Source organism: Stegostoma tigrinum, chromosome 27, assembly GCF_030684315.1.
Source record: "Stegostoma tigrinum isolate sSteTig4 chromosome 27, sSteTig4.hap1, whole genome shotgun sequence".
NCBI classification, from domain to species: domain Eukaryota; kingdom Metazoa; phylum Chordata; class Chondrichthyes; order Orectolobiformes; family Stegostomatidae; genus Stegostoma; species Stegostoma tigrinum.
The window spans coordinates 34,464,190-34,476,503 of record NC_081380.1 but is presented as its reverse complement, the minus strand read 5'-3'; the positions used below and the strand labels follow the sequence as shown (position 1 = coordinate 34,476,503).

The 12,314-nt window shown below is 43.1% G+C and overlaps 1 protein-coding gene across 3 annotated transcripts in view; it reads right to left on the bottom strand.

The window, feature by feature from the left end:
• cuedc1b (CUE domain containing 1b) overlaps nt 1–12,314 on the bottom strand; it is a 160,827-nt gene that overhangs the window by 24,070 nt on the left and 124,443 nt on the right. The gene's annotated exons all lie outside the window — the stretch shown is intronic.

Here is a 12,314-nt window from a genome sequence, read left to right as displayed (position 1 = left end):
GGATGACTTGCAAGGGAAATTGGTGGTGTTTCTATTTATCTTCCATGTCCTTCTAACTGGTACTGGTGGTGGGTTTAGAAGGTGAAGGAGTACTGGTTCATCAGCTGGGGTATAGTGGTATGTAGGTACTAGGAGGTTTGCCTACCCATGTCTGACCTGAAACCTTGAGATTTCATGGGATCTGGAATCAACACTGAGTGCTCCCAGGGAGCTTCCTTCATGTGTATATAATTTACCTAGGGCCTCATTATGCCAGAAGATGTCAATTCAGTTTACAAAATGAATAGTTGTTAAACACAACTCCGATTGTTATATATACACAGATATAAATATATATTTCAATGTGAATAACTTAAAATCCAGAGGTGAACTTACAAGCGTTTTCTCAGGTATTTTCCTTCAGTCAAAGCAGTCCATTGACTCTAAAATGGTCATTAACTATCAATTCGAAACATCAAGCTGATGTGTGTACACGTATGGTGACCACTACAATCTATCAAGCTGCCATCAATGCACTTCTCCAAAAGGCTGTCAGTGTAACAGTCTGTTTGATGTTTAAGGGGTAACCCCAGTCATTCGGGCCCAGGTCCTGGAGTCTGTCCACATTCCAATTAAACTGACCAGACCAAATTGGAGGTGTGGTATTGGAGTGGCTATCTGGTTGGTTGGGAAATTCAGTGGGTTTGACAAATAGTTCAGAAGACCAGTACAAATCCTTCTGCGGCAGGGAGAGAATTTGATCTCGGTTTAAAAGAACATGGCAGAGATTGAACCAATACTGGTTATTGATAAAAAAAAGTGAGCAACAAACAATCAGGTTGCTGTCAGATATCCAACTCCATCTCTTGTGCTTGTTAGGCAGAGAAATTTTCCACCTGAACTCCTGGTGCACAGCAAGGGGCCCTCTGAAACGGCGTAGCAAGCCGATTCTATCAAACCACCACCTTCTAATGGCAACTAAAAATGGACAGTAAATGCCAGTCTTTACAATAACATTCATACCCCAGGAACAAAGAATTTTGTTTTGAAATACTGAATGAAACTGGGAATTTTGACTCATTTTGACAACTGAAGAAACTACCTTACAATTCTATGAGTTCCGTGGAATTTATCTTCTTTATTCATTAACAGGATGAGGGCATCGCTGGCTAGGCAGCATTTACTGCCCATTCCTAATTGCCCAGAGCTATGGGTCTGGAGTCACATGTAGGCCAGACCAGGTAAGGATGGTAGTTTCTTTCCCTCAAGGACATTAGTGAACCAGATGGGTTTTTCCCAACAATCAGCAATGGATTCATTGTCATCATCAGTTCCTACTTGCAGATATTTTATGAATTCAAATTCCACCATCTGTCGTGGCAGGATTCGAACCTGGGTCCCCAAAACATTATCTGGATCTCTGTATTAACAGTCCAGTGATGATACCACAAGCCATTGCCTCTCTCATTTTAACAAGAATTATATTATGCGTCTGCATCAGTCTTTCAAATCAAGAGGATCGCCTGATGTCCAGCCACCAGGAAAATTCTAAACTGTTAATGTCACTGAAATAAAATGCTAAAAAGGTTTCTCAATTGAATGTGTCTTCCCCTCCGTCTGGCTGTGTGCAATCTGCAGCACATATGGAAAATCCCCAATTCACACAGTCTGCCGTAAAAGCCTCAAATGCTACTCTTCAGCAGGGCTCAGGGATGTAATAAAGTTTTTGTCAGTACCAGAGTCAGCTCAGCCTGCAGCCACACCCAGCCTAAGTGCTCTTTTAAAATAATCATTTGTGTGATGAGGGTATCATTGGCTAGGCCATCACTTATTGCCCATCTCTAACTGTCTTGGTGCTGAGTTGCCTTTTTGAACTACTGCAGTCCTGAGATATCCAAAGTGGGGATGATTTTACAACGTTCAGCACTGTTCACACCTCCTCACAGATCCTCAAATAGTCTGTGTCTATTTGCAACAAGACCTGGACAATATCCGGGTTTGGGCTGGTAAATGGTAAGCAAAATTTAGGCCACACAAAACTGCCAGGCAATGAACAACTCAGCTATTAACTCCGGGAGTTCCAGGATTTTGGCCCTGCATCAAGGGGAGGCATGGCGATATCATTCCAACAGATGGTATGTGGCTTGGAGGGGAACCTGCAGATGGTGCTGCTTCCGAGTGCCTGCTGCTATTGAACTTCTGGGTGGTAGAGGTTGTGGTTTTGAAGAATGCTGCTGAAGCAGGCTTGGTGAGTTACTGCAGTGCATCTTGTAGATTGTACACACTGCTGCCACTGTGCATCAGCGGTGACAGGAGTAAATGCTACAATGGTGGCTAGGTGCCAATCAAGCAAGTTTTCTTGTGCTGAATAGTGTCAAGTTATGCCAGTGTTGTTGGAGCTGCATCCATTGAGGTAAGTGGAGTATTCCCTGACCTCCTGACCTATACCTTGTAGACACTGACAGGCACTGGGCAGACAGGAGGTGTTACTCATCACAGAACTCCAAGCTTCTGATTGGCTCCTATAGGCTCAGTATTTATATGGCTAGTCCAGTTCAGTATCTGGTCAGTAATAATCCCAAACATTTTCAAATCAGGAGGATTCAGCGATTGTATGCCAATGAACATTGTGGGACGATGGTTAGATTTTCTTGTTAGAGTTGCTCATTGCCTGTTACTTGTCACTTAGCAGCCCAAACCTGGATACTGGCCAAGTCTTGCTGCAAATAGACACGGGCTATTTAATTATCTGGGGAGTTGTGAACAGTGCTGAAAATTGTGCCATCATTAGCAAAATCCCCACTTTTGACGTTACGATGGAGGAAGTCGCTGATAATAGTTCGGTCTTGAATACTACCCTGAGAAATGCTCACAGTGATGTCCTGGGACTGAGATAGCTGACCTCTAACAATCACAGCCATCTTCTTTTGTGATGGGTATGACTCTAGACAGCGAACAGAGCTTTCCTGCTGGTTTCCGTTAACACCCGTTTTGCTAGGGCAGCTTGATACCACATTCGGTCAACTGTTGCCTTAATGTCACTCTTGTCTCCAACTGTATAGTTCAGCTCTTTCATCCATGTTTGGACCAAGGCCCCAATGCAATAAGAAGCTGAATGGTTCCCAGGCCAAAAGATGCACCAGAGCATGTCAGACACATGAACTGAAGTACCCAAAGGTGCAGTGGAGACTGAAATAATGAAAGGTCATGGTTAATCTGCAACCAGAACACAACCTTTTCACTTTGGCATTTGCCTTACAGTTCCTAACAAGTGTCTGCTTGGCTCAGGTGGTGCCCTTCTCACTGCTGAGCTGAGGATTCAGTCCCCACTTGAGCCTACAATCTAGGCTGAAGCTTCAGTACATTGCTGAGGGAGCACTGTCACTGCTGGGGGCATCAATAAGATTTTGAACCCAGTCCACGCGACAAACAGCAAGGGAGCTCACTTGGTATTCTGGCCAAAATTCATTCCTCTCAAACACCTCCAAACGCTAGATCAATGGGCAAGTGATTTTGTATTTTGTGAGACCTTACCCCAGGCAAGATGGTAACACAACACCCATAACCGCACTCCAAAATAATTCACTGTATGTGAAGTGTTTTGGGGGATGTTGGTAAGCTGGCTAAGGTGTTGTGTGCAAATTGGGTGCTTTGTTTGTGACTGTACAACTGTAATTGCATTTCAAAAGTCGCTCATTGGGCATAAACACTTCCAGACGTCTTGATTTTCTAAATGGTGCCAAAGAAATGTAATTTGTTCTTTTAATTGCAAGTTCATTCCTAAAATAGGCTAGAGCTCAAACTATTATGGATTTGCAATGTTTCTGCTTGTCCCAGTTCTAGTTTACCTGTCGCTCCTTTTTGCACTCGTCTTTTAGCAGACTCTTCCACAATGTCATCATCAGCACTGCCCTGTCTATCAACGAACAGACACACAATTAGTTGTTTGATTCACCCTGCTTTCATTTACATTGTGATGATACTATGGCTTCAAGAGGTGTATTTCATCCTGGGACTATTTACAAAGAAAGGTTGAGATCAGAGGTGATAATCAGTCTGCTTCAAAGTCCATAATGTAAACTGCTCGGGAGGCTTTGGGTTTTTTTCCCCCTTGAGGTTGGAACAATAGAAGCAGCCAAATGGATGGGTCAAGCTCCCACAGAATCAAGATTTTTAGTTTTAGTTTCAGTTGCTGGGGTCTTGAAGATGGGCTTGGAAGCTGCAGTATCTTTCTCCCTGCTGCACTCTCTCGCACAGTTTTCTCTCGATGGTTTTCCTCGAAGACTGGAGAACTGCCTGAGAGACAATCTATTTTACTGAATTTGCCTTTGTCACGGGTGTGTTTATGGGTATGTTACTGTATTGGAACAGTACTGCTTGGTAATTAAATAATCAATTACTCAGTTAAGTTTTCTAATAGAGTTAATTATTCCAGTTTCTTCTTTCTTTTGTTGTTTTGTAACTACAGTGTAAGAATAAAGTGTGTTTTGCTTCAAATCAGGTAGTTTAACCAATTGAATTGCATCTGGAATGTAACACCTTTAAAATAAGAAAAAATTAGGGTCTAGACTATCTTCTGAATATATTTCAAGGGTGTTTGGTCTGGTCCATAACGGAATATTTTACTTGAAAAGAATAACTTCCTTTGTATCCTCAACGCATTCCTTTTAAATTAAATATTTATTTGAAGTATTTCACAGAGGACACCGAGACTGCAGAAGAGTTAAGCCGTAGTTCCAAGCCTGGGTCTTCCTTAGTTTCGTGAATAACTCCCTGACTTCTGAAAGTGACATGTACAATTTGAGAGAGGGACTGACCCCAAATCATGTAAAACAGGAATTGAAGGAAGAGAGCTGGAAGAGTTCAAGACAGAACTCTCATCCCATGGGGGTGGGGGTGAATGTGCCCAAATCAGTGATCTGAAGTCCTGTGTCCCCACAGGGTAGCAGCAGAGTGACAGAGCTGTAATTTACATTGGCTGGTCTGAGACTCAAGACTGGCAGAAATTCACACTCTTTTAAGGATGCCTTGGAATGGCTTCAAAAGTATAATAGTGACTCATGAATGAAGATGGTGTGATTGAAGCTCTTCCAAAATTCTTACTATAAAGATCATGAGAGAGAGTGGGCCTCATATTTGTGTTGTTATTTTTGCTAATTAAAGACAGGTGTTTTTGTTCTGTTTGCTGCATAGGAATTTCCGTATTATAAAGAAGATATTCTTGGCGTTCTATGTACTGTTTAAAGGGGAGAATCTCATCACTGGCTTCATTTTCTTCCACTTCCTTCTGAAGGCACTGCCTATTGTCAGAGTTCACTTCCATAGCCACTGGTTAAGTGTTAGCTGTGGCTCAGTTGGTAATATTCTCAGAAGGTTCCAGGCTCAAGTCCCACTTCAGGCTTTAAACATGGAAATCAAGGTTGTTACTCCAGTACAACACTGAGGAAGTGTTGCACTATCAGAAGTGCCATCTTTCAGATAAGCTCTTAAATCTATGTTAGATTCCTGCTCATTGAATATAGCTCTGCCTTTACACTGATCTCAAATCTCCAAGACCTTGGTCTCAGCTCTGCCCTCTGCAATTTCCTGACCCATAGGCTGCAATCAGTGAGGGTAGATAACTGGACCTTCTCCACAATAACACTCAACACTGGAGTCCCCCAACGATGTGTCTTCAGCCCCCTACTGTACTCCCTGTACATCCATGGTTGTGCTACCCAATTCCAAATGAATGCCATCTGCAAGTTCGCTGATGACACCACCGTAGTGGGACAGATATCTAACAACGATGAGTCAGAATACAGGAAGGAGATAGAGTGCGTGGTGACATGCTGCAATGATAACAACCTCTCTCTTGATGTTGGCAAAACTAAAGAACTGATCACTCACTTCAGAAAGAAAGGAGGAGAACACGCCCCCATCTACATCAACAGAACTGAGGCTGAGACGGTGGACAGCGTCAAGATCCTAGGAGTGACTATATCCAAAAAACTGTCCTGAACTTCCCACATAGCGGTGGTGGTCAAGGTACAACAATGTCTCTTCTTTCTCAGGCAGTTCAGGAAATTTAGCATGTCCATAGAGACGCTTTTACAGATGCACCAAAGAAAGCATACTGTCCGGGTGCATGGCAGTCTGATACGGCAGCTGCTCTGCCCAGGGCCATAAGAAACTAAAGAAGGTTGTGTGCACAGCCCAGACCATCACAGAAGGCGATCTCCTATCCATGGATAATGGGAACTGCAGATGCTGGAGAATCCGAGATAACAAAGTGTGAAGCTGGATGAACACAGCAGGCCAAGCAGCATCTTAGGAGCACAAAAGCTGGCATGTTGGGCCTAGATCCTTCATCAGAGAGCTCTCTGAAGAAGGGTCTAGGCCCAAAACATCTGCCTTTGTGCTCCTAAGATGCTGCTTGGCCTGCTGTGACACACTTTGTTATCTCCTATCCATGGACTCTATTTACACCTCTCATTGCTGTGGAAAGATTGCCAACAAAGACCCATCCCCACCCTGGTAATGCTCTCCTACAACCTCGTCCATCAGGCAGAAAATACAGAAGCTTGAACTCGTGCACCAACAGGTTCAAGAACAGCTTCTTCCCTGCTGTTATTAGACTGATTAATGGACTCTCTAATTTCAAATAATGTTGATCTTGCCTCGTGCAAGTCCTGTGCAGTCATCTATCTGCCTCACTGTCCAAATTTTTAATCACCCTAGGATCTGTATATCCTTATTTACTATGATCTGCTGCAAACAATGCTTTTCACTGCGCTTAGGTACACGTGACAATTAATTAAATCAATGGATCAATCAAATCGAGGTCCCAACTACCTGATCACGAGGATGAAAAGGATCTCACAACACCATTTCAAGGAAGTTTCCTTGATCCCCCAGCCAACATTTATCCATCAATCAAAATCACACAAAAGAGAGATATCGCCTGGTCATAATGACAAGGCTATTTGTGGGAATTTGCCAAGAGCTAATTGGCTGCCATGCTTCCCTACTTTACAACAGATACTACACTTCAAAAGTACTTCACTGATTGTAAGCACTCTGTGATATATAGTGGTCATGAAAAGTTTTATATAAAACCAAGTCTTCTTTTCCTTTTGTTCACCTGCAATTCTAGGCAGTGAATGGTGGTCATTCAACCATAAAATGCAGTCCACTTAATCGCAGTCAACAAACACTTTCCAAAATCTACACCGCAAAGTGCAAAGCAAATTTTTGGTCCTTATAATTCAGTATTGCACATGTTAACTGCTGTGCCAGTGATGGAACGTTTTTTGGTAGGCCTAGACCCTGCATGCACATTACACTGTCGTTCAAAGACAGGAGCTTCTCCTGAAGACGAACAGGCAGAACAACGACATACACACAGAGCATGAGTGAGGAACTAGGACTCCCTTCAATTTTACTTTAGACAAAATGTGCTGCATAGATTTCAACATTTACAACCACAGGCACTAAGCATGTTTGATTAGGAATCCACATGGCTGCACGACATTTTCCCAATGTCACGTCTTTTTGCAACACATCAGAGGTCTTAGCAACTGAGGTCCAAGAATGGGACCAGTACGTTCAACTGAAACGGCAGAGCTAAAGCCAGGGTTAATAGCTAGTCACATTAAAGTGTTACTTATGTCCACAGGCAAATGACTAGTGATTATCTTTCTACAATCCCTATCATCCATTTTCGGGAACATTTGCAAATGTAGAGATTTTCTGCTCAGTAAGCTTAGCCTTCAACTTATGAAGCAGGAGAAGACAGAATTATCATTTAGGACTTGGGATGTGATGCCAGAGATGGTCATGGTGATCTGTGCATATTGTTAATTTCCTTCACGCATGCAAGTCTACCCACTGCCACCAGACCAAGGGTGGGGTCAGAGGAATATGGGAACGGTTAGCAGAAAAGCAACCAAAGATCATTTAGCTTGCCTTGTATGACTCTAGACCAGTAGTTAGGTGCATCAGTAGTGGAGTTATTGATTGATCACAGCAACCTCCAGTAAGACAAAACCCATCCAAGCATGATGCAAGGAGAGCTCCAATGATTAGGAGCTTCCAACTACAACTTTGGTTTACACAGCAGCTTTAAATGTAGACAAGTATCTCATTCACAGGAGCAAATAAAATCAGACACAGAGCCATGCGAGGACATAAAGTGGGGCAAAAGACTAGAACCCTGGTCAAAGTCAGTCTTAAAGAAGGAAAGGGAGGCACAGAGATTTCGCACAGGAATTCCAGTGGTGAACTGCTGTCAGTTGATGGCACATCCATTCAAGCTGGAGAAATTAAAAAATCGGGCCCACACAAACAGCCAGAATTAGAATATCACTGTTACAGACAGGTGTATAGCGGTATGGAGGAATGAAACAATGGGGAATTGGCAAACAAGAATGAAAATGTTAAAACTGAGATATTGCTTGACCGGAAACAAGTTAGTGTAGATCTGCAAATGTGCCGGTGAAAGGTAAACTTGAACACAGACAGCAGAATTTCAGATAGTTTATGCCCCAAGTCATCTTGGGAAATAAGGCACGATTAGTGACTGAAGCTGACAGTCAGGGAGCACTTTGGGGCTAGTGACCATAATTCTATTAGCTTTAAAATAATTATGGAAAAGGAGAGGTCGGGTCCACAAGTTAAAGTTCGAAATTGGGGCATGACGATTTTGACAGCATTAGGCAGGAACTTTAAAAAATTGAGCAGGGGGAGGCTATTTGCAGATAAAAAAGGTGTCTGGCAAATGAGAAGCTTTCAAAAGTAAAATAACGAGAGTTCAGGGCCAGCATGTTCCTGTTTATGTGAAGGGCAAGGCTGGCAGGAGTAGGGAACACAGGATGACTAGAGATAGAGACTCCAGTCAAGAAAAAACCAGCCGAGATCAAGTGAATCCGTCGAGAAGTTTAAGTGATGTAAGAGTGCACTGAAGAGGGGAATCAGGAGAGCAAAAAGGGAACATGAGATAGCTTTGGCAGATAGAATTGAAGGAGAATCCAAAGAGATGCTACAAGTACAATACCGGAAAGAACAGGGCCCCTTAAAGAAGCTATCTATGAGTGGAACCACAGGAGACAGATGAGATCCTAAACAAGTATCTGGGTCTAGGCCCGAAACGTCAGCTTTTGTGCTCCTGAGATGCTGCTTGGCCTGCTGTGTTCATCCAGCCTCACATTTTATTATCTTGGAATCTCCAGCATCTGCAGTTCCCATTATATCTGGGTCCACTGTTGTTTGTCATTTATATAAAATATTTGAATGAGAAGAGAGGAAGCAGTGTTAGTAGGTTTGTCAGTGACACTCAGCTTATAATATAGTGGACAGTAAAGGACATTATCTAAGAGTACAATGGGATCTTGATCAACAATGGGCCAGTGGGCCGAGGAACGTCAGACAGAGTTTAATTTAGATAAGTTCGAGATGTTGCATTTGGCAATGCTTACACAGTTCATGGTAGTGTCCTGGGAGTGTTATCAAACAGAGACCCTGGGGGTGCAGGTTCCTTAAAACAGGTGACACAGGTAGATAGGAAGGTGAAGGTGGTGTCTGGCACAGTTGTAGTCATTGGTCAGAACTTTCAGTGTAGGAGTTGGGTATCATGTTACAGCTGTATAAGATATTGGTAGGTGCCCTATTCTCTCTGGTATTGTACTTGTAGCATCTCTTCAAGGCAGAGATTGACAAATTCTTGATCTCACAAGGAATCAAGGGCCGCGGGGAGAATGCAGGGAAGTGGAGTTGAAATGCCCATCAGCCATGAGTTAAATGGCGGAGTGGACTTGATGGGCCAAATGGCCTTACTTCCGCTCCTATGTCTTATGGTCTTATGGTAAGGCCCCATTTGGAGCAATGCTATTGGAAGAATGCTATTAAACTGGAAAGGGTGCAAAAGGATTTACAAGGATGTTACCAAAACTGGAAGGTTTGAGTTATAGGGAGAGGCTGGATTGGCAGGGACGTTTTCCCTGGAGTGATGGAGGCTGAGGGGTGACCTTATAGAGGGAGTCCAAAACAGAAGACAGAGGTTAGAGATGAGAGGGGAAAGATTTAAAAGGGACCTGAGGGACAACTTTTTTATGTAGAGGTGGTGTGTATTTGGAATGAACTGCCAGCTTAAGTGGTACAGGCAGGTGCAATCACAACACTTAGAAGACATTTGAACAGGGATGTGGATAAGGAAGGTTTAGCAGGATATGGGGAAAACACAGGCAAATGGGATTAGTTCAGTTTCGGAAACCTGTTCAGCATGGACGAATTGGGCTGATGGGCCTGTTTCTGAGCAGTTTAACTTCGACTTTATCTCCTCTTACCGAGTCTGCTACCAGTTAACACACGTCACATCTCAAATTCCTCCCTTCTCATTATCCATAACGTAATCACTCACTTGTGTGAGGGAACCAAAGTTAAGGAATCTCGCTGTATCAAAACTGCGGCACGGTGGCTCAGTGGTTAGCGCTGCTGCCTCACAGTGCCAGGAACCCGTGTTCGATTCCACCCTCGGGCGACTGTCTGTGTGGAGTTTGCAAATTCTCCCCGTGTCTGCATGGGTTTCTTCCCATGGTCCCAAGGGCGTGTAGGTCAGGTGGATTGGCCATGCTAAATTGCCCATAGTGTTTGGGGATGTGTAGGTTAGGTGGGTTATAGGGGGATGGGTCTGGGTGGGATAGTCTGACCGGCGGTGTGGCCTTGTTGGGCCGAAGGGCCTGGATCTACATGGTAGGAGTTCTATGGATCTGTAGCTATCAGTAACAAAAATTGTATCTTCTGAAACACTGAAGATTCTACATCTTTTCAGACATTTTGGAAAAGTGTATGTCAGCAATATGAAATTCTGATTTCACAATCATTAATACCAGACATTTAGCAGCCACCAAGTCAAAAACGACATTGGAGACCACACTAGAATATAAAGCAGTCTTTTCCATGAATGGACGGGAAAAGGCTTTATTGTGGTGCTGCTATAAAGGTTGGGAAGTGGAGAAGAGCCAGCAACAGAAAGGAGGGGAACATTCTAGAGGTATTTTGGAAATGTGGCAGCTTTCGGAACTTGCCAAACTTGCCGGTCGGACATATTCAATAGAAACCATTTATTAAAGAAATAAATGACATTCCTACATCATCTTTCACATCCTTGAAATTATCAATGGAAACCTCTGGTAAGGTGTGAGAGCCAATTTCCCCACAGCAAGATCTCAAAAAACAACATTAAAATTAGATTCAGAAACGAAAATTGCTGGGGGACCTCATTGGGCCTGGCAGCACCTGCGGAGAGAAAGCAGAGTTTCGAGCCCACTGGCCCTTCCTCAGAACAGAATCAAAATACATTACCAGAAGATCCTGTTCCATAACGTGTGACGGCAGATCCCCAATTCCTTCTTGCCCGAGCAAGCTACTCAGTTCAAGGGCAATTCAAGATGGGCAATAAATGCCAGGTTTGACAGAGATACCCACATCCCAGGAAAGAATAAAAAAATAACAAAGAGAAGTCTTTGTTTAATATCTCTGTCACCGCGAGATCTAATCAAAAATGGAGCGCCAATCAAGTTACAGCAGTCGTGCTCCTACTCTAACAGACCCTTGCTCCTACAGCTCTTACTGAAGGATTGTAACTATTCTCCTTCAAGACTAAGTGCCGGCATGGTCTGGGTTGGAAAGGCTGATATTCTGAACTTCGTACGTCTTTATTTTTCTAATTTATTTTGATGACCTATAATGCTGGACTATTTGTTTCTTTACTTTTCTACTTTTTCCTTCGTTTCGTAGAATTTGATCTTAAGTATCGGCACATAGGTGCCTTTGTATCTAAGCTGGGGCCATAATGCAGAGACTGTAGACTTTTTGCTGTACTCGTTTGACAATAAAGCCAATTCATTCATTCCATTTTCAAGCCTCCAAACGGGGTTATGGTGAGAAAACGTTTGGAAAGCACTGTGCTAAAGATTCTGGGATTCTGAAGAGTGGTCACTGGACCTGAAACGTTAACTCTTTGCGCACCACAGATGCTGCCAGATCTGCTGAGCAATTTCTGTTCTTGTCTCTGGGGTGTAGTTTGACCTCGTGATCCGTTTCTTTAGCTGCAGGAAGACAGACTGGTAGTTGCTGTCACTTCTCAGTGGATATTAGAAGGATTTAGAACTAAATTGAATGACGATTGGCGATCGATGCTGGTACTGAGGGTATTTTAGACCAGCAATAGTTTGGCTCAAATATCACAAGAAAATACTTCAAAGCAAAGTGACTTATGTAGACTCTGTGTTAAGAAAACAAGTTTCTGGGGTACAATGTTACATCACCTGATCTATCCTTTAAATTGAAAGTACTGA